Source organism: Ranitomeya variabilis, chromosome 2, assembly GCF_051348905.1.
Source record: "Ranitomeya variabilis isolate aRanVar5 chromosome 2, aRanVar5.hap1, whole genome shotgun sequence".
NCBI lineage: Eukaryota > Metazoa > Chordata > Amphibia > Anura > Dendrobatidae > Ranitomeya > Ranitomeya variabilis.
In genome coordinates, this window is record NC_135233.1 from 227953143 (window position 1) to 227978069 (window position 24927).

The window sequence follows — 24927 nt, forward strand, 5'->3', positions numbered from 1 at the left end:
ACGATGGGCCTACCTGGGGGAGCCCGTAGGTTTTTGTGAACCTTGGGCAAGAGGTACAATGTTGCTATCCGCGGATCCTTGACCAAAAGGATGTTCCGTACTTCTGTGGTAATTAGATTCCTCTCTTCAGCTCTCCCAAGAATTTTACACAATTGCTCCTTGTATGAAGATAAAGGGTTAAACGTTAGTTTTTTGTAATGTGACGTATTCCTCAACTGACGATAGGCCTCAGCTTCATATAATTTAGTGGGCCAGACGACAATGTTTCCGCCCTTATCGGCCGGTTTGATGACAATATCTTTAAGGCCCTTCAAACGTTTAATGCATTGATGCTGGGAGGCAGTAAGATTGTTTTTAAAAATAGTAGAAGGTATACTGTCAATATCATTACTCACCAACTGGACAAAAATCTCCACATTAGGACAAGCAGATAGTGGTGGAAATTTCATTGATTTTGGACGGAGTGAGGGAGGAATCTTTCCCAGGGACGGACCATGATGTTCAATGGCCAATTCTTCCAACGTCCTTAAAGCAGCTTGTTCAGATGGTAAAGGGAATAGTTTCTGAGTTTCTTCACAATAGAACCATTTCTTGAAGAGAAGTGAACGACCAAATACATGTAAATCTTTCATGATTGTGAATTTATCACATCTTGAGCTAGGAGAAAAGGTTAAACCTTTAGACAAAACATAGATTTCCTCATTACTAAATTTATAATCAGATAGGTTGATCACCTTTAAAGCATCATTCCGTGAGTTGGAACCTTGAGGACGTTTATTTGTATCTGTTCTTTGTTCCTTCTTTCTTTTATTCTCGTTACCAAAACGTGTTCTCATGGAATGGTGAGACGTATCTGAGGTTTCACCCGAAGATGAAACGGATGAAAAAGACACAGATCTTTGTCTCCTAGGACCGTGGTGTCTCCACCTATATACTGTACCTTGCTGGTAATCATTACTGTCACGGGAGACTTTCTTAGCCTGATTAGATTTAATTTGTTTCTCCCATTCATCCGAATTCTTGTCCATAGTTAGGTTAAATGCTATTAAACTCTCGGGAGAGGAAGCCTCCTTCAGGTTACCAAATAGTTCATCAATCTCAGTTTCTACTGCCAAAACCGATTTCTTATTTAAATCAACCAATAGTTCCATGAATTGGAGGGATGATTTAGTACAGATCTCTTCCCATTTGCCAATAAAATTCTCATCGCTCACCGGGAACGACGGGAACACTTGAATCCTCAAGCCACGTGGGATGATTTTTTTCTTTAAATAATTCTCCAAAAGAGCCCTATTCCACCACATTCTTGTACGTTTATGTAGCAGACGTTTGATCTTTATTTGTAGGCCACTTACATCACCCTGAGAACCCGTCATCAGATTGGTGGCGTCACCATCAAAGACCTGAGCAGCTTGAGCCTGCCAGGAAACATCCCTGTTTTTGTAATCCATTGCAAACCAAGAAATATTATTCTGTGAAAATACACAGGATTAATTATCAACCAATACTGGTAGGCAATACACAGAATACAGCATACATATATCTGTGTCCACATACGGAGATATTATACGAGAAAAGTAAAAAAATCCATGCAGAAAACAATATATAGAACCTACAAAGAAGATTATGCACAATTGGACAACTATTATATCAAATGATCATCTTTATTGAAATTTAAAATACCAACAACAAACAAGGAAAATCTATAGAAAAGGATGTTATGAAGGTGACGCTGCACCTTGGCCGCAGGCCAGAGGATATGCTAGTAAACTACAATGATAAGAATCATACCAAAAAGAGACATGTGTGCTATTGTAACACGGGATATAAAGAGCCCGGCTGGTAACGAATATCCAGTTCAGCACAAACACATTAAATATAAGGAAATAACTTACGAAAATGAAGCATGGAAACCTCCGACCTGCGGCGCCACCCCTACGCGCGTTTCGGCGTGCGTGCCTTCTTCCGGGGGAGTGGCGTCGTCAGGTCAGGTGTAGCAGATATACATGTGCCCAGCCAATGGGGATTAACTCCTATAATAGCACTGAAGTGCCGACCATAAGCGGCGCATGCTCAGTTGAGAGCGGTGGGGCACTGATCCCAGAGTGCATCATCGCTGGAGTGAATGAGCTGGGACCGCCCACAGAAACATGAGCAGGTACCGCCCATACACGATGGTAGCGATAGAGACGCCGTCTGTGATTGTGAGCCACCTACCCCCAGCGGGCATGCGCACTGGCCGTAAACTAAATAATCAGGCAGAAGGTAAAAGACAGAGCCACAGAAACGAAAGTGCAGCAGTGCTAGTGAACAAGTGTACATTATAATATAACTATAAATAGAGCAAGTGACGATAGAGGCATATCAGATACTAGCTCATAAAATATTACAAGAGCTAAAACATGGTATTAAAATATGCTATAATATGAAAAAGGGTAAAACACGTGCTAGACACCGAACAAAGTACTAAGTGAACAGGAATGGAACGCAAAAGCAATAAATAATACAAATATATATATATATATATATATATATATATATACATATATATATACAGTGACAATACCACATATAGCACCCCAATGATACAACATAATATACAAAATATATAAACATTAAGAGACACCAAAAGTCATATAAAACACTGTAAATAATCCTACAGCGATAAACATAGTAACAGTGCATATGCTGGTGCCACCAAAAACGTGGAACTGTGATGAAACCGCGGCACAAGTAGATGATCTTCTCCTGATATGAAACAGAGTATTCTCCACAGGAATAAACCAAATGGTGTAAACCGGATACAAATCGAGTTGAAGAGAACTGAAAAAACGGATAAAGAGAGTTAAAAGACACAGAATTATTAAAAACAATAAAAAGAACCCCTGACGAGGCCAATTAAAAATCCAATGACGGGAAACCCAGAGAAGATGCACAGTGACACTTACTCACAAGAAGGGGGCATAGCTTATCATTTCATTGAGGCCCTGGGGGGATGTAGTACGAATCTAGGGGATATGTTAGTCAGGAGCTACTATACACCGAAAACTCCTTCCCCACTATCTCAGCCTGAGCGGCAGAGACCACTCTCAGTGTGGGGTTGCAAACCATGTGGGAGGTGTGTGGCTTGTCCCAACATCATAACAGCAAAGGATTTTTCCTCAACTGATGGGCGTGTGTTCAAAATCACACATACCATCACGTGTGATACAACGGCCGTCGTGTATTATGCATCCTGTCCGTGTGTTAAAATCTATATTGGATTGACCACAAGGGCCCTTAAAATCAGAGTGAGGGAACATGTCAGAGACATTTTGGCTGCAAAAAATGAGAAAGACATGGACGCTCTGAAGAGTGTGCCGAGGCATTTTAAACAATTTCATGCCTGCGATCCTTCTCTACTTCAAGTTAAGGGTATTGACTGTGTACGCTTGAATCTTCGGGGTGGTGGTGTGGGACGAATGTTAGCCCAGAAGGAGGCCCGATGGATTTGGGAGTTACGTACTACATCCCCCCAGGGCCTCAATGAAATGATAAGCTATGCCCCCTTCTTGTGAGTAAGTGTCACTGTGCATCTTCTCTGGGTTTCCCGTCATTGGATTTTTAATTGGCCTCGTCAGGGGTTCTTTTTATTGTTTTTAATAATTCTGTGTCTTTTAACTCTCTTTATCCGTTTTTTCAGTTCTCTTCAACTCGATTTGTATCCGGTTTACACCATTTGGTTTATTCCTGTGGAGAATACTCTGTTTCATATCAGGAGAAGATCATCTACTTGTGCCGCGGTTTCATCACAGTTCCACGTTTTTGGTGGCACCAGCATATGCACTGTTACTATGTTTATCGCTGTAGGATTATTTACAGTGTTTTATATGACTTTTGGTGTCTCTTAATGTTTATATATTTTGTATATTATGTTGTATCATTGGGGTGCTATATGTGGTATTGTCACTGTATATATATATGTATATATATATATATATTTGTATTATTTATTGCTTTTGCGTTCCATTCCTGTTCACTTAGTACTTTGTTCGGTGTCTAGCACGTGTTTTACCCTTTTTCATATTATAGCATATTTTAATACCATGTTTTAGCTCTTGTAATATTTTATGAGCTAGTATCTGATATGCCTCTATCGTCACTTGCTCTATTTATAGTTATATTATAATGTACACTTGTTCACTAGCACTGCTGCACTTTCGTTTCTGTGGCTCTGTCTTTTACCTTCTGCCTGATTATTTAGTTTACAGCCAGTGCGCATGCCCGCTGGGGGTGGGTGGCTCACAATCACAGACGGCGTCTCTATCGCTACCATCGTGTATGGGCGGTACCTGCTCATGTTTCTGTGGGCGGTCCCAGCTCATTCACTCCAGCGATGACGCACTCTGGGATCAGTGCCCCACCGCTCTCAACTGAGCATGCGCCGCTTATGGTCGGCACTTCGGTGCTATTATAGGAGTTAATCCCCATTGGCTGGGCACATGTATATCTGCTACACCTGACCTGACGACGCCACTCCCCCGGAAGAAGGCACGCACGCCGAAACGCGCGTAGGGGTGGCGCCGCAGGTCGGAGGTTTCCATGCTTCATTTTCGTAAGTTATTTCCTTATATTTAATGTGTTTGTGCTGAACTGGATATTCGTTACCAGCCGGGCTCTTTATATCCCGTGTTACAATAGCACACATGTCTCTTTTTGGTATGATTCTTATCATTGTAGTTTACTAGCATATCCTCTGGCCTGCGGCCAAGGTGCAGCGTCACCTTCATAACATCCTTTTCTATAGATTTTCCTTGTTTGTTGTTGGTATTTTAAATTTCAATAAAGATGATCATTTGATATAATAGTTGTCCAATTGTGCATAATCTTCTTTGTAGGTTCTATATATTGTTTTCTGCATGGATTTTTTTACTTTTCTCGTATAATATCTCCGTATGTGGACACAGATATATGTATGCTGTATTCTGTGTATTGCCTACCAGTATTGGTTGAAACTTACAATTAAATAATGTGCGGTTCATGCTCTTTTTTTTTTTTTTTTTTTTTTTCTTTTTGCACATAGCATGTACTTGTCTCTTTTTTTGGACCAGCACTCCTCCCATTTGGCTCAGGTGATTTTAATTAGCAGGAGACTGCAAAGTAAGGGGTCTAGCCCATTTTGGCTCTCACTGAAGAGCTGGAGGAAGGTGAGTTGAAATGCTCCCTTCATTTTGGTGCTGGTGCTGTGTGGCGGCCATTGTTGCTGTGGCTTTGTGCTGGTGGGGCGGCGCGGTCTGGAGTCTTGGGGACTCAGTCTCGCAGCATGGGTGCTGTGGGGCAACAGGCCGTCCGCCCTGCTGGTGCATGGCCGCTGCGGCGGTGGTCGCCGCACGGCTCCGCTCCGTTAGGGCGTTAGGACCCACTACGAGGTTTGCCGTGAAGGGGCAGTGGGCTTCATACAGTCTGATCAGAATGTTAAACTGAAAACCTCATGTTCAGTATTTAAATTTTTGCCTAGCGGCTTTAGATCAACGTATGATTTTGGGATGTGCGGTTCATGCTCTCTTTTTTTTTTTTTTTTTTTTCTTTTTACAATTAAATAAACCTGAGAAAAAAACACTCGAGTATATGTCCAATTTGAAAAAGTATATAAATAAATTTTTTATTCCATAGAAGGAACATATACAAAATATTGAAACAATCAATTAATACATAAAATGTAAATACAGCAAGGGAGACTGAAGAAAACACTGAAAATACACGGTGACAGCCCTATAAAAATCTCCATATATTACATCATAAAGTGCCAGCAGTGCATGTCACAGCAAGAGTTTTTGGACCGGGTAGTAAATGACTGCATATCATAGATCCCACAGTGGGGTTAAAGTCAGAGTATAACACCCTAAATGCCAATCCCGGTTCCATAGACCTTACCCATCCTGCAGATTTCCAGGGATCGCCACAGACGCCCCAACGCGCGTTTCGCTTCGTCTTCCCCCTGACGAAGCCGATGTAAAACGCTCGTTGGGTAAGGTCTATGGAACCGGGATTGGCAGTTAGGGTGTTATACTCTGACTTTAACCCCACTGTGGGATCTATGATATGCAGTCATTTACTACCTGGTCCAAAAACCCTTGCTGTGACATGCACTGCTGGCACTTTATGATGTAATATATGCAGATTTTTATAGGGGCTGTCACCGTGTATTTTCAGTGTTTTCTTCAGTCTCCCTTGCTGTGTTTACTTTTTAAGTATTAATTGATTGTTTCAATATTTTGTATATGATCTTTCTATGGAATAAAAAACGTATTTATATACTTTTTCAAATTGGACGTATACTCCGAGTGTTTTTGCATCAGAAGATTGCATTGCTGTGCTCTACTGTAGTTATGAGTGAAGGTGCTCATGTTCTAACAGTGTCTTCGGCGTGCTTGAAAAATGTTTGAGTCCCATGTGGCAACATGTGACTTCTTCAACACTTCTCTCTTCTGAGGCCCTTTAAACAGGCATAAGTGTACACACTGCTCTATTAACTTCTAAGGCTGCTGTCATACTAGCCGTATTTGGTCAGTATTTTACATCAGTATTTGTAACCCAAACCAGGAGTGGAACAATTAGAGGAAAAGTATAATAGAAACATATGCACCACTTCTGTATTTATCACCCACTCCCTGGTTTTGGCTTACAAATACTGATGTAAAATACTGACCAAATACTGCTAGTGTGATAGCAGCCTAAGGATGGCAATAACAGTTTATCATTGACCGCCAATAATAAACATCATTTTATTATACATTAAAACAGGTAAATGAATCAGGCAAACAAATTAAATAAAATGTGGATACCCCTGCTTATTTGATTTAGACTTTTTTGTGACTTGCTTGTTGCAATCACATTACCATGTGTGTTTGCAATGCGACCCTTTTCACTTGCACTATGCCACATTGTAGCGGTGGCATTCAACAATTTCTTTTTCGCAGTTAAAATCACTACGTAACCTCCCTAAATTTATCAGATTGGCGCATAAAATCTGCAAGACGTGAACCAGGCTTTAATGGTAAAGACAGATGTAAAATCTGCACCAAAATCCAGCAGATCTTGTCAATTCTCTCATTCTATGAATTTGACCCTCTATATTGCAAGGGTTCAAATATGTAATGAAAAGATTTGCATGCTGCCGACTTCAAAATCTGCACCGCTGGACTTCACACATGTGGAAAATTTCTTCAAGGTGAGATGTAAGCTTTCTACCAAGGTGAATGAAACACATTGAGATGGGCTGCAGATTTGAGGGGGGGTTTTTTTGTTTTTTTTTATTAGCACTACACTTTTCAACACCAAACCGGCATCTTTTTCAAGTGGAAAGCTAACCTAACTTTCATGTTTAAGATCTCGTCATTTACTTTAACTGGTATTGTATTACACTGCGGATTTTCTGCACTCAAATCTGGATGGAAAATCTACACCATGTTCCAAAGTAATGGAGACCGCAGTACAATATTGCCTAATGTACTAGTCTGAGCAGCGAACACCTGACCCCAGGCCGGCTATCCCCATGATAAATGAAAGTCGAAGTAACAACTGTCTTTGAGCTGTCGGGCACGCATGTGGCCAGAACCTTAAGGTATTAACTCCCTTTCAATTACGTCAGCAGCTCAGCAATCTGGTTCTAGAAATAATCCGGACGTCAGTGTGTGAACCTAGTGGAGGCACACCGCTCCGAAACAGCCATTTGCTCACCCTGCTGTGAAAGAAAATAATAAAATGCTTATATGTACATATTAGTATGGCAGGTGGAGTAGAGTATAGTGCCCATATTAGATTAGCAATTATTTTAGTGAAGGGTAAAACATATCTGGCACAGAGAAAGACTATACCTGCGCGAGGAACGCAGACGACCACGTTTTGTGCCTGTGTGAAAAGGATGTATACTGCTGAAAATTAGGTCAAACTGAGCACAAAGTGACTCCATCTGCTTCATTAAAGTCAACAGGCCTGGCAGCTTGTATCCCGTTTTTCAGATGGGAGTCCAGATACACTGACGTGTTTCAAAACAGTAATGTGAACATAGCCGTAGGCTCTCCAAACCTGTATTTCCTTGGGCTCTACATTCTTAGAAGCAATGATTCTAGGGGCTGATAGCACCATGATATAGCTTGCATGACACACAGGGGACATGGTATGGACCTTTTGCATGCTATGGGATTATTGATCTGTGCAACACAATAAATGGAATATGCCCTAAGCCAGGGGTCCCCAACCTGTAGCTCAGGAGCCACATGTGGTTCGCGGTCCCATTAATTGTGGCTCGCGGCTGTCTGCCAGCTTGGTGCACTAGCTCCAGGCCTAGCAAACAGGTATGAAGAAAAAATCTCAATATGGTACATTGTAAAGCGCTGCGGAATATGTTAGCACTATATATAAAAAAAAATAAAATAAATATTATTTTGTGAGTAGCCCTGCAGAGAAGAGCAGATCTGTGTGCACATAAACTGGCCTAGAGATGATTTAAGTATGGTACATTGGAGACAGTATGGTACTAGTGATGAGCGAGTATACTGCTTAGTGCTCATACTCACTTGCGTGAAATTCGGATGAGTCTCACACGGCAATACCCGGCACTGCACCTGGCACAGCAGAGCGTGCGGCTGAATGTATTCCTATGCAGCCGCATGCTCCGATCTGAGTGCCGGCAGCAGCGTCAGGTATTGCCGTGCAAGACTCATCTGGGTTTCGCACAAGTGAGTATGAGCCCTTACTCAGGTTTCCCCAAGCATGATCTGGCGGTCTCCGAGTATTTGTGAGTGCTCATAGATTTAGTTTTTGTTGACACAGCTGAACGATTTGCGGCTGCTAGACCGCCTGAATACATGTTGGGATTCCTTAACAAACAGGCAACCCCCAGATGTATTCAGGCTGTCTAGCAGTCACAAATCATGCAGCTGCGGCAACGAAAACTAAATCACTGAGCACTCACAAATACTCGGCGACCACCTGAATAACGAGTATACTCGCTCATCACTAGTTGGCACCTGTCAGAGGAGGTGCTTGAAGCTGGATGCGACACAGTGTTGGGAGAATACTGAATGGGGGTATTGTGGGAACCCCTGGATCTGGGTATACTGCTTAGAGGTGATTTCTGTGCAAAAGCTTTGGTTATCATTATACCCGTTATAGGGGCTTTGGTTGCAACTACTGTGAAGGGGGCAGGAACTGGATGTGGTTCTCAGGGTCAGAAAGGCTGGTGACCACTGCCATAAATCAAATCTATAACTGGCTTACAACATAGATGTCCCAAGTAGCGCCCACCGAACCGTCCTTGGCTCAGTTCAGACTGTGCCTCAAATCTCTTTGCTTTTAATATTTTGACTGCAAACCTGAACTAGGTGAAAGAAAAAACAAAAAAAAACACAAAAATGAGCCTCTATCGACCTGACGCTGGACGGCACACGCTCTTCGTAAATTATTATATTGTATAACTTATTGGTACAGAGGTTTCATAAAAAGCGTTCTGCCCAACTAGCATGAAAATGAGGAAGGCTATGTTCACACGTTGCATGTTTGCTGCGTTTTTTCCCGCAGGCAAAACCTGTTCTCTTGGCAGTAAAGAATCTTCTTACAAAAAGCAAGTTTTTCTCTGTTTTTGTTGTTTCTTGTGCATGTTGATATTATTTAGTAGCACAAAAAAAAGCATAATTTAACTTCCTTAGGTTTTTGCACCAAAAATGTAGCAAAAACTGATACCTTTGTTTCTGCACTTATACCCGTTGTTTCATATGGGTGAAAAAAAACTGCAAAAACGCTGAGAGATGTGACATGCTGCAGTTTGCAAAAACACAGCAGTTTTCCAAATCAGTTAGGTAAAAAAAAACTGTGTGTGTGCATGAGGTTTCTGAAATCTAATAGACTTTGCGTAAAAAAAAAACCTCTGCAAAAATGCGACACGTGAACAACATAGCTTTACTGTAGGGTGTGAGTGTCTGACCTGTAATGTTCTTACCTACTATTATCTTTGAAGCAGAAGGAACCTGACATTACCTGGAATAATTAAAAATACCTACGCTTAGAGGGAAGAGCCAGGCCACAATCAGTCAACACTTCACAACACAGTGCAACATATAGGTGTTAGTTTTGCCCCTCCATACAGGAATGCCATGGTGTTTAACATAAATCGGCAACCGATTCCAGGGATTGAATGAGGACAGGTAGGAAGATTTTTTTTTTTTATTATATGTAGTATGTAAAGGAAGTCCTACAATGTTATTACACTTGCTGCTCGGATCCATATCCCCTTTGCATGCCCTACAATATATTACCGCATTGACCAGATCTTACAATGTACTGAATGTTGTTTTTATAATCTCAGAAGCATTTCACATCGCACAGGGGGCGGATTGACAAACTGGCAATAAAGGGGTTGTCCGGTGAAAAGCTATCACCTGTCTGCAGGATAGATGATAACTTACTGATCAGTGGGTGCCTGACCCTGATCAGCTGATAGGGGAATTTTTTCCTTTATCCTCGTATAAAATGGCGCTGCAAATAGAATTGAGCAGCGGTCGGGAATTTGTTCTCTATGGGGCTGCCGGAAAAAGCCAAGTGCATCACTCCACAACCTCATAGGGAATGAATGAATGAAGCAAAGGTCAAGTACAAGCATTGCTGCTCCATTCTAACGGTGATATAAGTGACCGTGAGAGCCTCACAGATCAATAAGTTATCACCTATTTTGTGGGTAGATGACTTGACAATCCCTCTAAGGTGGTGCCCTTTTGGTCATATGGAGCAGTATAGGGCTAAGTCTGCAAAAATTCCATTATTTGTTTGAGGCGATAGTGGTCATTAAAGTGTTATTATTAATATCAATCACAGCTCAGTGGCTTAAATACTTGCCAAATGCAAAAAAAAAAAAAAGTTTCCAAAACTGCCCCTGAACAGCATGTCCGAGGCTTTTGCAACCTGGATACCCCTGGATGCATCCTGTAGTTTTCATGAAAGGTTGCACATCCTCAGTAGATACGTGCTATTCTTACTGTGCAGATGTAATTGCACCGTCATCATTGCACAGGTTGGTCATGGGCACTGTGCGCCTTCAACTATCACAGGAGGAACCGCTATCCTGCTCTCTGACTCCACCGCTCAGCTATTTGATAGAAGCAGCCAAGCCAGCTCAGAAGTACCATCCACACAAAGCCATCAGTAGGTTTTTCCCATTAAAAGCATGAATGTTCCTGTACATCTTTATTATAATGGTCGCCTCAAACCTAATAGACACAACTGGGCCTTTATCTGTACTGGCTAAAAGTAAAACTGTCCATAGCAACCAATCAGAGCACAGCTTCCATTTTGTAAACAGCTCTGGGGAAATGAGAGCTGTTCTGTGATTGGCTGCTATGGGCAAGCATGGGAACTCTGCAGTGTATTCATCTTGGAAGAATTTGCACTTTGATACTACTGAGCCCCCGTAATCCAGACACATAAAGCCACATGTACATGATGGAGAAATTCCTGTGTGTACAACGCTGTTGATTTTTTAATTTTTTTTTTCTGTGCTTTTTGTCAGTTCTGCGTCATTGCGATTTTGTACAATATATTCATGGCATCAGAATAAAGTTTAGTGCGGATTAAAATAACAATAAGTTCCTTACGAATGCCGTGTTTGCTCCTCTTGTGATCCGTCCGTCCATGTCACTCCCTGACGTCAGTCGCAGGTTATTGTTGTTTCTTGTTTGTATCGCTGCCGGACATCAGTAAATCATTGTCCAATGTACAGGTTCCCACTCTCCAGAACACAGGACGAATGTTTTCTCACATGTAAATAATTATCTGTTAATTTCTAACTATTTTCTACTATGCCTTTAGGATTTCCTGGTTTGTTTTTTGTCTTTTTTTGTTTTTATTTTGCTTTCCTGCCATTTACCATGGAAATACAGAGTCAATAAATCATCCCACGCAACCCATTGTCACATGATCCAAGGTTTCAGCAAAAAGACTCGTTCATCGGGTGTTTGGATCGTTGATGCCAAAATAAAAATCATGGTTATCGGCAGCACATCCACTTTTGTTATCAGGCGATGTGCTGCTAACAGCTTCTGCTGTATGAGGACAGAACGATTGTATTAATGATCGTTCTGCTCCCATCAGTTCTTGAGGATCCTTGTTACTTAGCCATTAACGGGCTAAAATCAGCCTGTCTAATTGTCCCTTTAATGGTATTGTCCAGTTACAGCAAGTTATCACTAGAGATGAGCGAACTCGTACTTAAAAGTTAGGGGTTTGTACTGAACACTTACTGTCCGGTGCTAAACTCTGTGCGCGGACTTCTCCTAGGAGTCGTTTTTAATATTCGACGTTCCAGGGGAAGTATTAAAGAAAATGCTTCTACAAATTTAGGATCATGTCACTAGTACTTACCTGGAGACTGAAATTGCTGGGTCATTCTTACCATACAATAAATGGCAATAAAGAAGAACTGGCGGAATAGTGTTTTGTTTTTTTGTTGGTTTTGTTTTTTACATGTCATCGCTTTGCATTATATTATATGGTAAAATTAACAATATAATTAAAAAATTAACAACTCTTCCCTCAATAAGTTAGTCCTCGCGTGGCTATGTTAGGAAAATAAAACAGTTATGGCTTTTGGAAGAAGGGGAGGAAAAAAACGAAAATTTGGTTAAAGGGTTACCATTTTCACATTGATGTCCACTGTGGATTTTGTTGTGGGAGGTCTGCGGTGGAACTGGTAAAATCAGACTGTGCCGCACTGTGTAAGGGGACAGATCTACTCTCTTATAAGCATAAAATATTGGCTAATAGGAGTGACCAAGAATACAGCGCTCTCCTAGTAATGGATCCGCTGTATTCTCACCTCCATTCTCCTCTACCTCTCGCTCTCAGCAGTGAGTAAGGTGTCTGCTGTGAATGTAGATTGGCATAAATCGAGTTTTATATCAAATTGTGAAATTATGCTTCCGGGAGGCGGAGCTAGTGAATGGCCGCTTCTTAGCAGAGCTCCTGGGTTAAGGGCGCTAATTTTATCTAAAGCACCGTTTTCTTTCACCCAGAGACCAGGATAAGGACCGGACAAGGGGTACCGACGGTAGTCCCAGCTCTCCGGATCCCCCGGGAGTCAAGAGGCGCATTCAGCGCCACATACAGTGCAGTACTCTGCACCGTTCCCGGCCAGCAGGGTCGGCGGAGGCGGCTAGGAGACCGGAGGAAGAGAGTGAGCGGCACGCAGAGGCACTAACCTAGGTTGGTGAGGAGAACAGGAGCCGCTGAGGAGGACCGGAGGCGTGCAGGAGCGGTGAGCAGCTCCGGAGAGGCGCAGAAGATCAGCGCGGGAAAAGGAGGTGAGCCGGCGCCATCTTGCTAGAAAGCGCGCCAGCCCTCACAGCCCGTTGCGCACAGCCAGAGAAGAGAGGTGAGCTGAACCGCAACTATAACAGCTGCTACAAGGACAAGGTGAGCAGCGCAGGGGACATATATATTATCCTGGCACCAGGGGAGCTGGTGAAAGTAGCGAGACCTGAAGTCCCCAAGAGGAAGGCGCACTAGACCCCCCCCCCATATTGTGGGCACTGACCGGTGGAGACTTGTAGCAAGCAGCAGCGCTGGTGTAGGAGAGTGGATGCAGCGCCCCTGATCTAAGTCAGTCACAAGGAGAGAGACATTTCTGCAAGGAGGCACACCTGTTACAGGGTGATTTGCACAATCTGCATAGCAAGAGTCCAGAACTGGCTTTCATCATAGCTCTATAGTAACCACAGTGTCATTGCAACATATTTGGATGTCACAGAGTTTTAGGTGAAAGCTCACCTGATGTGATAATGTAAAGGACATTTAGATTCATCCTCAGATGTAGCTATCAAGCACAAAGATATCACTAACAACTTAACAAATATCTCAGGCTCCCATCTCACCATGGACAAATATGTGGGCAAGGGTACCAAGGCCGGCAGAAGTTCTACACGTAACCAGGCAGGCACATCTCCGGTATCATCAATTGCGGACACCAACACAGACAACCCACAGTCAATAGCAACCGCTATCATAGAACGGCTGATGCCTGAGATAGACAATCGTTTGGCAGCTTTTCAAACTTCACTGGACACAATAGTCTCACAAGTTAATACCCAGGGAGCACGCATAACAGATGCGGAACAAAGAATATCAGACCTGGAGGACTCTACCATAACTCTCACAAACAAACTAGATGATAAAGAAAAGATTATTTCGGATTTAATAGACAAAGTAGATGACCTTGAAAACAGGTCCTGTCGTAACAATCTGAGACTTATAGGCCTCCCAGAGTCGATCCCTTCCTCAGAACTAGTAAAAATCACATCTGAGTGGCTGCCTAGAGCTCTTGGAGTATTGCCAACATCAGGCGTCGTGGCCATTGAAAGAGCACATAGACTAGGACCCCCAAGAGGAGGAGAAGGGGTCAGGCCGCGTCCGGTCATTTTCAAAATCCTGGACTTCCAGGATAAAATTCGTATCTTGGCAGCATTCAGGAAACAACGTACTCTGTTGTATGAAAACCACAAACTATTACTATTCCAAGACTACTCGGCCGCCATGGCAGCTAAACGCAAAGCCTTCAATCCTGCTTGTAAAATATTGGTGGATAAAAATATTCGCTTCAATCTGCAGTATCCTTCGATTCTGCGCTTTGTTATGGAGGGGAAAAACTGGTCCTTCAGTGATCCAGGAAAGGCTCTGGAATTCCTTCATGAAGCACCCCGGGCTCACTCTAATTCTGTTAAATCCTGATAAGAAAGCTACTTTAATATGTCATTATTAAGTAATATCTTGCTTGTGCTAACATTTTTGTGCCCTTAAGCGGCATGTTTACTTTTTATGTTATGTTCACTTTAAGGTTGAGTACACCTGTTATTGTTATAGAGTTAAATTGGGGAGAGAATTTGGGAGGGGGGGATGGGCTCTGCTTATGTACACTTAAATCTTGGGTCCAGGGAGATCTTACGCTCACTCGCTGGGATGGGTGGGGATCTCACTTACAACTTATACAGGTGGGTCTGGTGGTCACCCGAAAAGGGATAGGTTAATGACTGATCAGGCAGGCACCAAAGATACCACTATCCGCTCTTTACAATGGTGCTCATGGAATGTCAATGGACTTAACTCCCCGGTCAAGAGGAAGAAGGTTATACATTTCCTGCAAAAACAGAATTTCCACATTATTTTTCTTCAGGAGACACATTGGGTTAAGGGTAAACACCCTTCTATGTTAAGCAGAAAATATACACTTTGTGCTGAGGCCTCATATACAAAAAAACAACGAGGAGTAGCCATACTGATATATAATGGCCTCAACTATGAGATACTAGACACTCTAGAAGATCCTCAAGGCAGATTTCTGCTAGTCAAAATCATGATTGAGGGAATGTGTTTCAATCTAATCAACATTTACGCCCCAAATGCACCTGAGGTTCAGTTTCAAGTTAAACTACGAGAGAGACTGGCGGGATGGGATACGTCACGGGTGGTCATGGGAGGTGACTTCAATGAGGTAGCAGACATATCCATGGATAGATCTAACCCTAAAGAAACTCATCGTTCAATGCAGGATAGTGGCATCCAATCACTAATAGATCACTTTGATTTGATTGACATATGGAGGCTACAACATCCTTTGGAGAGGGACTACTCTCATTACTCCCATGTACACGATACACATGCCAGGATTGATTGCTGGTTGTTACACGAATCTTTGTTACCCTTAGTAACACAATCAAACATACAAAACATTCATATTTCGGATCACGCCCCGGTGACGTTTCAGTCCAAATTAGTATCCCCAATTCACCAGGAACGGAGGTGGCGCTTTCCTTCATACCTATACCAATCAGACGATTTTAGAAAATACCTACAAATGTCATGGGAAGTATATAAAAATGATAACCAGGTCCACTGTGATAACCCACACCTGTTCTGGATGGCCTCTAAGGCCGTGTTGAGAGGTCAAATCATTTCTTATGTCAGTCATAAAAAAAAAGACATAATGAATAAAGCTAGGGATACACAAAAATCAGTAACCCAAGCATACAAAGATTTCAAACTAAATAACACTCCATTGACAAAGGAAAAATATTTGAGGGCAAAGGAAGAGGCAGACACTTTAGCCCATGAATTGGCTTTATTCAACCTAGACTACCAAAAACAAAAATATTTTAAATGGGGTAACAAGCCGGGGAAGGTGTTGGCATCTCTCACAAGACCATATAGGAAACAGACGAGAATACACAAAATACAACAACGCAGCGGTCACACCCTAATTAAAAATGAAGAGATAGTGGATGAGTTCCGTTCTTTTTTCAGTGAGTTGTATAGGTCAGAAACAGGGGGAGGAAGCGGGGAATTCCTCACAGACAACCTTGCCCCAGCGCTTACAGAGGAAGAGAGAGAGACCATTAATTCCCCAATAACACCTTCAGAAATTGTACAGACTATAACTAAACTTAAAGTATTTAAAGCACCCGGCCCAGATGGGTTCAGCAACGAACACTATAAGATCTTAGGTTCATGTATAGCTCCCTATTTGAGTGAATTATTTAATAAGATAGTTGGACTTGGTCACATGCCGGACTATTTCAATGAGGCGGTGGTTATTGTTCTCCCAAAACCAGGTAAAGATCATGCTCAGGTCGAAGGTTATAGACCTATTTCATTATTAAATTCAGATTTTAAAATTTTCACAAAAATTCTGGCAGACAGATTACAGAAAATAATGCCAAAATTGATATCACCACAACAAACTGGTTTTATTCACGGGAAATCCATTACATTCAACATTAGGACAGCGGTGAGTGCCATATCTTATAGTAGAGCAAATAAACATATGAAAACCATTGTGGTAAGCCTAGACGCGGACAAGGCGTTTGATAGAGTAGCCTGGAACTATCTGTATGATCTGTTATCATTCCGAGAGTTTGGTCCGTGGTTTAGTGAAGCGGTCAAAACAATTTATAGGAAGCCATTGTCCAAGATGTCCGTGAACAATGTTCTATCCAGACCCTTTGAGATTCAGAGGGGAACCCGACAGGGATGCCCCTTGTCTCCACTATTGTTCAACATAGCATTAGACCCATTTCTGAGAAGGTTACAAAACGAGGCGGCATTTGAGGGGGTGAAGGTGGGAACTACATCGGTAAAAATCTCGGCCTTTGCTGATGATGTTCTTTTATTTATTGCCAACCCAGTTAAGGCAATCCCGGCCATCATGCTTATTTTAGAGAGTTTTGGTAAATGCTCTGGTTTCAAAGTCAACTACGGTAAATCTGAAGCCCTGGCAGTTTTCAGATCCGGGAGGTTGAGTGACCCCACATTCCCATTCCACTGGTGCCAGGAATCCATTAAATACCTGGGGATACGGTTGCCTGCAGACCCATCTATTTTATATAGAGCTAATTATAGGCCACTGGTCTCCTCCATAATTGATCTTCTCCACTCCTGGAAACACTTCTCACTGTCATTCTCTGGTAGATGCTATTTAGTTAAAATGATAGTTTTTCCCAAACTGCTATACGCCTTTCAGACTCTGCCCCTTCTCCTGACTCAATCAGATCAGGATCTGTTGAACCTAAACTTCCGAAGATTCATTTGGGGGATTGGAGGTAGATCACGCATAAGTCTCGCAAAACTACAGGCGACTAAATTGGAGGGTGGTGTTAACTTTCCTGATTTGGGAAGATATAACTTAGCGGCTAACCTCAGATATGCAATTGATTGGATTAGGGGTCTTTCTCATTTTGCAAACGTTGAAATAGAGCAACAATTTTACCCACACATTTCACTACCATCTTTATTACATCTAGGTGGGGAGGAACTCCCAGTGGGAATACATGACCACCCATCACTTTGGCAAATGATGCAGACTTGGCGACAATGTAGGAAGATTGGTGGTTTGAGATATAATTTATCTCCATTCCAGACCTTTTTGGGAAACCCGAAATTCATGGAGGGCTCCACACCGTCTTTTTATAGGATTTTGGCTTCTCAGGGTTGCAGGCAGGTGGTAGACCTCTTGGATCTTAATTTCTCAATAATATCTTTCGAAAAGGCATCACAACAATACCCATTATTTAACAATAAACCGTTTTTATTTCTTCAAGCGCGTAGCCTGGTACAGAAATGTCAGACACTGGGGGAGACGACAGAGGGGAAGGCCAACTTAGATAGGTTTATTCGGAATGCAAAATCTAACCCGGCTTCTATAAGTAACATCTATTCAATATTGCGTAGAAAATGGGTGGGGGAAGGGAAAACCACGGGTGTGGCGAGATGGCTGAGGGATATGCCTGACTTGGAGGTGAGTGACCTTTTTGAGGCTACCATGACACAAAGAAAAATTCTACCATATAGCAGCTATACTGACATGGCACTTCTAATATTACATAGAGCCTATATCACACCTTGCATGCAATCTAAAATGTCCCCATCCATCGTCTACTTATGCTCCAAATGTAAAGCCCGTAATACTGACATATACCATCACTTATGGAGTTGCCCGCAAATCCGGGAACTTTGGGGAGAGGTACACAAAGAACTGCAAAAAATTTGTGGAACGGGTTTCACACTTACCCCACAATGGGCTATTTTTAATATCCTAGATGAAACATCTCGAAAATTACCCAAACACATCAAGGCAACACTTATGATATGGGCTTCAGCAACTAGAAAGAGTATTTTGCATCAGTGGTTGAGTCCTTTAGTCCCTTCACTCCCTTTCATTCGCACAAAAATACAGTTTATATTTAGAATGGAGTGGCTGGACGCACTGACTAACAAAGAAAAACAAGTAAGCAAATTCTTTTCTACATGGGTTACTTTTATTCCATCGCTCCCTTTGGAGACTAGGGAGAAACTGAGAGCACAGTTTGAAAATACCCAATGGTACTTATTGCAGCGGATAGGTGGTGACTCACCAATTCCTTGAGGTACCTTTATGGTTGGGTGTACGCAGAGTCTAGAGGTTTATGTTTTTGGTTTAGGTAGGGGTGGGAGGGTTCTGGGATACAATATCGTTAATATTGCCACATTACTGTATTATTATCATTGGAAATGTATGATGTGTATTATATTATATTATATTATATTATAAACTCTAATAAAAAGATTTTCAAAAAAAAAAAAAAATTGTGAAATTATGTTTCTCTGTCCGTGCGACAAAGGCCATCGAGATTACTAAACTGTATTGGGAAATCCTACATCTCTTCATCCACTGCCACCATCACATGTAGCAATGTCCTCACTAACAATCACATGAGAGAGGACAGGTCACTGAACCTGGAAAAAAAAAAGCCAGCACAGTCCTCCATCTCCTGCAGCAGAGATTAAAATGACCATGCATATATAGATTTTTAATAATAATTATTTTCCTAAAGCCTCCCTGTCAGAGGACTTTACCTGGCTATAGCCACCGATGCATAAAAAGAGCATACAACAGAGCTAAGCATTCCCCTAGGAACGAATTACTATATTCATCTACAAAACCTCCAACCTCAAGACAAGTGCGTTTTATTACACAGTATCATACTGAGAATCAAAAGATGCGTAACATTCTACAACAAGCATGGCCTATATTACTAGCTGACGGCACACTATCTAAATACCTTCCAAAGGAACCAAGTATTACATTTCGCTGTCCCAAAAATATCCGTGACACACTGGTTAAAAGTCATTATCAGAGTGAACCTAAAACCTTCGGGTACTGTCACACAGTGCAATTTTGATCGCTACGACGGTACGATTCGTGACGTTCTAGCGATATCGTTACGATATCGCAGTGTCTGACACGCAGCAGCGATCAGGGATCCTGCTGAGAATCGTACGTCGTAGCAGATCGTTTGGAACTTTCTTTCGTCGCTTGATCACCCGCTGACATCGCTGGATCGTTGTGTGTGACAGCGATCCAGCGATGTGTTCGCTTGTAACCAGGGTAAACATCGGGTAACTAAGCGCAGGGCCGCGCTTAGTAACCCGATGTTTACCGTGGTTACCAGCGTAAACGTAAAAAAAACAAACAGTACATACTCACATTCCGGTGTCTGTCCCCGGCGTCTCAGCTTCTCTGCACTGTGAGCGCCGGCCAGCCAGAAAGCGAGCACAGCGGTGACGTCTGACGTCACCGCTCTGCTTTCCGGCCGCTGTGCTTACACAGTGCAGAGAAGCTGAGACGCCGGGGGACAGACACCGGAATGTGAGTATGTACTGTTTGTTTTTTTTACGTTTACGCTGGTAACCAGGGTAAACATCGGGTTACTAAGCGCGGCCCTGCGCTTAGTAACCCGATGTTTACCCTGGTTACCCGGGGACTTCGGCATCGCTCCAGCGCCGTGATTGCAACGTGTGACCGCAGTCTACGACGCTGGAGCGATAATCATACGATCGCTGCGACGTCACGGATCGTGCCGTCGTAGTGATCAAAATTGCTCTGTGTGACGGTACCCTTACTCTCTCGAATGAAACAAAAGAAGGGTTCAATGTGGCCACTGTGTGGCATGTTCTAATATTGAAAGAACAAGTACATTTACTGACTCTGCTGGACTTAAATGCTTTAACATCAATCATTTCATTAATTGTGAAACCAAGGCTGTCATTTATTATGCTACATGTCCATGACAAAAAATTTACATAGGCCTCACTTCCCGTCAATTCAAAATACGAGTACGAGAGCATGTCAACGGCATAAAGGCTGCATTGAACGTGAACGATATTTCTACCCTAAAGACTATTCCTAAACATTTTAAGCAATTTCATAACGGCGATTCTTCTTTATTGAGGATAAGAGGCATTGATAAAATAGTACCCTCTATACGTGGAGGCAATATTAGTCAGAGGTTAGCACAAACTGAGACTAGATGGATATGGACACTCAACACTATATATCCTCTAGGTTTAAATGAAAACATTAGCTTTGCCCCTTTCTTATAAGTTCATTCTTCTCCACCTGATCATCCAAGTTTTAATAGTAATTTTAATTAATATTATATTTTTCTGTATATATATTTTTTCTGTATAAGTTTAATAAATAATGGTTCTGTATCATTGGTTTTTAATATGAGCATTAGCAGTTATTGCTCATTTGGTCCTTTTTTGGTCTTTTTTAGTCTGTTATTACTCATTTATATGTTATTTGGTATTCATTGTTTTCTTCATTTTAGTTACCTTTATTTTCCTGTTTTCATCATTGGAGTTCGTTTTGGTCGTAGATTTCCTCTTCTGTTATTCCTGGAACTTCGTCCTTGCACCGTATCACTTATTTTGATTGATGCGGGTTGTGACTGAAGAAGCTGAGCTGTGTTGTGGACAAATTAATCTGTATTTTATTATTTTTTTCTAATATTATTTTTCATAATATTTCTGTTACCTTTATTTACATTATATAATTTAATCATGTAAATGCACAGGTTGATGACTATATGTGTGCACATTTTTTGCACCAATTTACATCTATTCCTTTATATGTACACAATTGTTTTGTATTTTTATTTTTATTTTCAATTTTATTTGTGTTATTTTTCTTCTATTATATGTATTCACATATTTATTATATCTAATTGTACTTTTTTATATATATTATTATGCATAATTTTTCACCTGTGTTGTAAATTTTACAGGTAGATTATTTTCATCTTTGTATATGTGCCCAATTTTGCATGTGTACACTAATCCTGTATTATTTCTATATTTTTACAATTGTAGGTTCGTTTACTTCTTTTTCCATTTCACTTTATATTTATTTGCATTCATATTAGGTCATTACACTCACACATATATTTTTTTATATTTTTTATTTTTTAGCATTCATGCCACACTTTGCCACAGTTCCCTTCAGCATTTGCACTTTTTCATCTTATCGTATTGATCAATGGCATAGTATTCGTACCCATTTGTAGTCTCGGCACTCCATTTACATCCCCCTTTTCCCTTCCAGGACCTTCTGCACCACATGATTGCACTTATGCATGTAGTCCCAGCACTCCGTTTAGGTTTTCCTTTTCCCTTCTAGGACCTGCTGCATCTCATGGTTTTATCTATCCAATGACAGTGGGCCGGGTGGAACGCATGCCGGCATTGCGTTTCGGTTGGCTCCGCCCCTCTCCCATGTTCCCCTGCATCGCGACAGCTGATCGCGGTGCCGGGGTTTGCATGGGTTTGTGGGTCGGCGCCTTCTGGTGACCTCCTATGTTGGCGCGCGTCACTCCACACCCGTTCCCTCTCATTGGCTGCTCATTGTATAAATACCTTACCTCCCTTGGATGTCGCCACCCCCTGACGAAGGCAGACGCCGAAACGCGCGTCGGGGCTTGGCACATCCCAGGGACGTTCAATCTACATAGCAGGTAAATACCAGGTGGCCTTGGCTCCCATTCTATTTTGTTTTTTGCCCTCTTGGTGTTTTATACTTTACTGGTTACCATGCTCCCTATGTTATATATTGGCTGTATTTAACGCCAACATTTAGCGCCAGTATCCAGCGTCAGCAAATTCTATTTGGTCTTTTTTCGCCACCAATCAATCTATTTTGCACATGCACTTTATAATATTGTTTTGGTATATCTGCTATTTATACCTATATACCTATATGGCTTACATACATAGGTATGCACATATATGTTGAACTTCCACTGTGGTTATATATTTAATTTATTCTCAGTGCTTTTTATATGTCCCTGGTGTTGTGCTTTTTATGGTATTTTTTCCACCGTTCCACTATATCTTAATAAATATTGTTATTTATACTTTATCTTGGACTCTGTTTCGGGTTTTTTCTTCATGTTTTCAGGTGTTATTCCGATTTGTCCGTTACACTTCCCATTGATGCACATTGGTGGTGATATTATTTTTCCCTTTTATACAATTGTTTATGTGCACTGCGCATGCTTGAGATTTATTTAACTGGTGTCTAGCAGTGAATGCTGTAATGACACTTGGTGCCTCTGGGGGCAGCATTGGTAATTGTGTACGTGTTCTTATAACATGTATCACTGAAATTTCATAATTATTAATTCCTAGTAATGGTTGTAATTAATAAAGTTGAATGCCGCATGATCTGAGTGTTAATGGGAGCACATTGTAATTTCATTAATGGACTCTTCACTTGTTTCACTAGACTGAAAGTTGACAAACTGCTTCTTCTCCTAATTAACCAACGACGCTTTCAGGTGGATCTAATTGAGCAGATTGTAGATGTGACTGGTACATAACCGATTAGTTTTATTTATGTCATGGACAGGGGCGGACATACCATTGGAGCAACCTGTGCAGCCACACAGGGTCCTATTGGGTAAGGGGGTCCACATCCAACGCCAAAGCAGGAGGAATTGTGCTTTATGATGATTTATCGGACTGAAAAGGGCTCATATATTGTTCTTGCAAAGGGGCCCTCTTCTGTCTGTGTCCGCCACTGGTCGTGGACACATAAGATCACGTCTGTCTCCATGGAATCAATTTCAATATTAAGAGACAAACTTTGTAGTTGGTCCGATCCAAAATACTCAGTGTGAACATAGCCTGTCCTTGTTGCCCGTAGCAACCAGTCTAGTCTCAATATTCCTGTAGCATGAAACCCATGATTGGATTGGTTGCTATAGACAATAATGTGGTTTAATTAATTTCGCACTCCAGTCTTAATGAGGCAGCATGTAGGAATAAGATGCGTCAAATTAATTAAGAAGTAAGCGCCATTTAATAATTTTGATGCATCTTCTACATGTGCCTTGCCAGAAATGTTACTCCAGTCATAAGAAACGCCGCCACCATTGATAAATCTGACATGTGGGCGTATCCATGCCTCAGCTTTTATCCAGCTCTGCCCATTTTTCTGAGCTGCCGAAACTGGTGGAAACGACAAAAGTTGCAAAAAAAGGTTTGCAGCTACCATCGCTCCAAATTTTTTGCAGCTTTTCATATATTTTATGTCAGTATTCTGGGGGAAACAAAACACTTTGATGAATCGGGGCTCATTTTCCTGTATGGTCTTTGCTGCCCATAGCAACCAACTGCAGCGCAGCTTTCATTTGCTAAGATGCTTGTGAAAAATGAATGCTGCTCTGTGATTGGTTGTTATACATAAGGCAATTTTTTAGAGCATTTTATAACGCTGCCCCAGTAATCATATACTAAAAGTTTTGTTGCCTATTGCCGGGCTTAGGACATCGTGATCTCCAGCGGGCGTGGACTTTCTGCTATATAAGCAGAGGTCCTCTCCTCAGTGTCCAGTCACCTGAGGAGAAATAGTAAGTGGTGAGGAGGATTGTACTCCTCCAGTTTACCTCACATAAAAGGCAAATTCCTGTCAGTAACCGGTAATATATATTCTGTAGAAATGGAGCCCTGAATGACAACCACTACACGTACAATTCACCGGAAATGTTAGCAGTAAGAAATACAGGAGTGGAAATATTACTGCATATTGTAAAACTTGTCACTGGAAGCACCTCCATGTCAGTGCATCGCTTCACAAAATGGCCGCCGACCTGAGGGAAGAGGAGAACGTGAAGGAAAACCCTTCCGTCTACGTTTTTTACCAATATAGATGCCGTAAGTGGCTTCATATCTTCATTACTTTATTTGATGAAGGCCAAATGACATGACATGATATTGCCTTTTTTGCACTTATTTTTGTGTGTGTGTGTGGAGCCATTATTATTTTTTTCGCGCTTGTACAAAAAGGCACATCATTGCTCTGTGTAGATGAGGAGCTAAATTTTATGGTATTGTATTTTTATTTTCCTGCACAGTCAACTTTAATGTGGTATGTGGTCATAAATCAGCTGAGGAGTGAAAAAAAAAAGACAGATAAGAGATACAAACTCTCCCAACAGAACCAACTCACTGGCAGGTTCTCTGTTACCTCATTCTGCAGCCAGCAAGAATGCCGAACCCCCAAAATCTAATAATAAAGTACCAAGCCCACAG